Raw genomic sequence first — 4636 nt, forward strand, 5'->3', positions numbered from 1 at the left:
TGCTGCTTTATTTGGAGCTTTCTGCAGGCTCCTATCTACCAGCAGAGCTCAGCTTGCATTAGCAACAGTATTTAATCAGTTTAAACAGTGCTGGGGGAGATAAAAGCCAATGGCCTTCAGTCAGACACGTAGGAAACAGCTGCAGTTTCCAAGACGGCTTCAGCCCCACCTTGTATTTTGCAGTAGGTACCCTAGGGGACTACAGCCTTGAGATTTAGCTATGTTTGGATTCAGTGAAAAAGAAAAGACAGATCAGCGGGAACTGGGCATATATAAGCACAAAGCTAGAATCATTTGCACTGAAATTCAAAATTAATTAACATTACTTGTAGGTTTTTTTAGCATGGATTTTATATGTTCATTGAAAGCCTCTTAGTGCATGTTCTCTTCCTTTAAGAGACAGAGCTGTGCATGTCTGTCTTCTACCTCTGATCATTAAAGGAAGATGTGAAGAGTTTGATTGTTTAGTGGTCTGGTAATCAGGAACATCAAAAAAAAAAAAAAAAACAGGTCACCAGTTTGTCTGCTAGTTCCTAGCTGCCTTAAATGCCTCCATGGCACTCCTCCACATGATGTAGCTTTACTCTCTAATTTTGTTCTCCTGTGTTGCAGAGAAGAGATCCCACAATGAAAATGTGCAGAGGTTTTCTGTAGTATACTCTGTACTTCTCTCTAATGGACTAAGAACACTTAAATAGCTATCTCTGAAGAGGATGTTTCAGATAGAACTAAATTAATTCAGTGTTTAATGATAAATAATTCAAGCTGCCATATCTCCAGAGAGGTATAGAAGGAAGGAATAAACATTTAGCATCATTTTCATAATTTCTGACATCTTAACTGTATTGAAAAATCTTCTGAAAGTAGCCACAGACTTACTTAGTCCACTCTCGTCTGCTTGTTGGCCTTAGTCTAGCAGACAGAATAGAGATATTTTTTCTCACAGAGTTTACTGAAACAAGTAGTCTGTTAGAAATTAGGTATTGCTTCTAGATTTCCTGCCCGGTGCTCTGACAGTTTTTCCTACACTTTTCTCCTGAGTCGTTCTACAATGCTTGGAAGTCTTTAACCTTCTTCTTAGACTGACATCATAAAGCTTTAACCTTTGTCACATGGGAAAGCCAGCCACAGGCATACAGAATACTGAAGGTGTTGTCACAAAAGACTTCCAGCCAGCTACTGTGGGTCCTGGAACAGACCAAGTGACTCTTATTCAAAATTAAATTAAAAAAAAAATAAAAAATGAGGTTTTCCAGAGATACAATCTAGGCTGAAACGATCTGTATACAGTAAGTGTTTGAATGGTATTGATTAAGGAACCAGTGGTAACAGACTGACACTTTTCACCTTTAGGTCTCTGTTAAGCACCCACCATATCATGTAGGGAGCAACTGCTCATTCCCATCATTTTGCAGTAAGGCTTCTGAGATTTGGGCAGAGTGACCCAGATGAGCACTCTCTGCAATTCTCTGGAGGTGAGAGAACTTCAGTGTAATCTTAACAGTTTATGAATATGCAAGCAAGAATGCAAGTGAAATTGTAACTACTCATTTCAGAGGATAAGCAGGAGGTGGAGTTCTACATGCCTTGTCTTCCTAAATAAATTGTTTGCTTCTTAGTTTGAGACTTACATTAGTAGCTGACAAACTGGAGTTTCCAAGCAAGCATAGCATAGGAGCTTTGCAGCCTTCATAGGCTCACTGGGGCTGTTTCTGGGAAGAAAGAAGCAAGACTGGACAGACACAGAAGGCTTGCTGATTTCCATAAGGACACAGGAGGCATGGAGCTTGTTCAGAAGAATGACTATCAAGACGTTTCCAGCTGGATTCCGGTACCTGTTTCCAGAGAGGTCTATCATAGCATCTTAATTTGAATGAACAGGAAGCCATTTGGAAAGGTAATTTGATTTGACTGAACAAAAGTAGCTGCAGACCAGTAAGACTGCAATTAGAGGAACGTGTGGAAGAAAGCAGATGGGAAGAAAAGGGTCAGGGACAGCTGGTAAACAGCTATCCTGGATTGTTGCATAATTTACCAATGATGGGACAAGAAAAGGGCTCTCTGGCTGAGGCCTGGGGGAGACTCTCTGTAACCTTAGGGGAAGATTATGGAGCTTTGCTTCTCTTTTGTGCCACAGAAAAGACCAAGTAGTCACCTGATCCATGTACTTGGTAATATCTACGTGGATAAGGAAGAGGTTTTATCATCATAATTTACCTCATGAAAGAAAACAACAACAGAATCAGCTATTCTGATTAATTTTAACAGATTTGATCTTTTGTCTATAACAATTCCTTTCTCTGATGCCAAACTAAACATCAATCTGTGCAGAACTGCCCTTTTTTTACGTTTTGCTTTCAAGCACCATACCACTTCTGCAGCTTGGTAACGCCCTATACGTTGTTATACTGTATCCAGTGGAAGAAAGCACAGGTGAGTGGCAGCCAAGCTTGCAAATGGAAAGAACCACCATACCTTTGCTTTCATCTGCCGAAAGAATTTACATCGATGGCAAGCAGATGGTAAACAGATGGCACGTATTCTTCTTACGGAACCTCCAGCCAAGGATGCAGACCCATGGTCACATGAAAAGCAGAAGGGGCTGGAGAGTCAGAGCCTCCACATCCCAGGGTATTTACACAGACATGCCTTGAGGCAAACCAGCTAAACCAGCTCTCTAGGATCAAACCCCACTCCCCTTCACCTTTTATTTCTGCAAGGAGATAAACTGGTCACAAGTCTTTGTGGTAGCTTTTCAAAAGCAGAATCTTCCTGGGTCAGCATTACAGAACCCTCTATTTTGCTGCCCACTAATGGACTTTACTAATGTGATAGTTAGTAACAACATGAGCAGCCGCGTGAAGCGAAAAGGAAAGCCGAAAGTTTACATCTGGCAAAAGGTCTGGGCTGCTGACTAGAGTCCCATCCTCCCATGCCAGCTCATAGATGTGAGCAAGGAATTTCTGATGCATGCTCTTGTGAACAGTTAATGTGCAGTCTAGCAGTTTCCAGTAAATGGCTCTTAAGACTACAGAGCCGTTGCCATACAAAAGTCTATTGTTCATATGCAGGATCCGCCTCCCTACCCTTTCATTAGAAAAGCACAGATCTCAACAGTGGCATGTTTATCTTAGCAGGGTGTTAAACCTTACCAACACAGCCGCTGGTTTAGGATTAGAAACAAGTTTATCCCAGCTATTCTGAAACATCCAAAATGCAGGGTTATGCACATGTATGTCAACAGTGCTTGGGAAACAGATTTAAGAAGTAAAATGAAAGAAAGTAAGAAAGTAAAATGAACCAAGATGAGAGCACCTTATATATGAGAACGAGAGCAGGACAATTGCAGTGGAGAAATGGGGTTACTGCACAGGGCAGGAGCTCAGCTTCAGAATGCTTGAGTCTCTCCCTAGGCTAGAATCAGGGTCTATGAACACCTTCGTAGACAATGCTTCATGTGTCGAAAACCCCAGCCAAGAGACATGAAAATCCCAGGAGGCTAGTAACATCTATAAGAAGTCAAACAACATTAAAGAAACTGTTTCTCCAATCTTTCAAAAATTTATGGGTGATCCTAGGCTGGCATCACCTCATCCTAACCCAGACTGACTCCTGCCTTTACTACAGAGACAGTACTGGTTATTTTGGTAGCTGGATTCAACAACAGACAAGTGTCCTACGAGAAAAGCATCCAACAAAGTCCTCCAGATAGAAATGTTGCAACTGCATTCAAGTCTGTGGCCTGCACAGTCTGCAGTTTTTTCATTTGTCCCCCATTCCTCCAAATCTTCTATCATAAACTGACTTGCAGTGCATGAGATAAGGCATCCTCTCCTCTTCCTTGAGAGATAGGTAGTAGAGCTGGAAAAGGTTCTAGTGAGATATTAAGAACAGCATTGAGGGAGATGGACCTGAAAGCCCACAGATCCAAAATTAGTGAGATAGGACACAACCAACAGTTTACAGCTGACTTCCTGGAGATGCAGAAGCAGCAGAAAGGAGGTGAGGTAGGGAGGGAGAAGCAGAGATTAAAGCCAGGGATCAGCAAAGCAGTAAAGGAAGATGGGATACATCAAGGACAGAAGGGAAGACTGAGACAGACAATTTGGTGCCTCCAGAGAAAGACAAAGGATGTCATCAGGTAGGATGCAGACAGAAGAAGCATCCTAATGCCTATGTGGCCACACATATAGGAGGGTCTTTAGAGTACAGATAAAAAGACAATGTATTGCATGAGGGAAAAGGAGCACTATCTGAAAGGAAGGAAGGAAAATGCAGTAAATTTGGACATGTGAGCTGGAGGAAGAGGGGATGATCAGACATTTAGAGGAGTGCAGGAGCAACTCATACTGCTAAGACCTTTGGCGCCACAAAAATAATTATTTTTTTCTCATTTTGTGTGCAAAATGAATTCACTGACTGTCAACCTTCTCCAGAACAACCTCCAGTTTTTGCTTCTTAATTTGCCCAGCTGAGCATTACAGTTCTCACCCCTGAGCTCAGATTCTCCCAGCATTTAACAGCTTTTCTTTTTCCAAGGCCACCAACCATGGGTTATTATACCTCAGGTCTTTCATCTCCCAACCAGCACTTACCCTCGTGGTATTGTCACAGCCTCACAAATACCAAGAGCAAA

The sequence above is a fragment of the Meleagris gallopavo genome, chromosome 2, assembly GCF_000146605.3.
Source record: "Meleagris gallopavo isolate NT-WF06-2002-E0010 breed Aviagen turkey brand Nicholas breeding stock chromosome 2, Turkey_5.1, whole genome shotgun sequence".
Classification (NCBI taxonomy): Eukaryota; Metazoa; Chordata; class Aves; order Galliformes; family Phasianidae; genus Meleagris; species Meleagris gallopavo.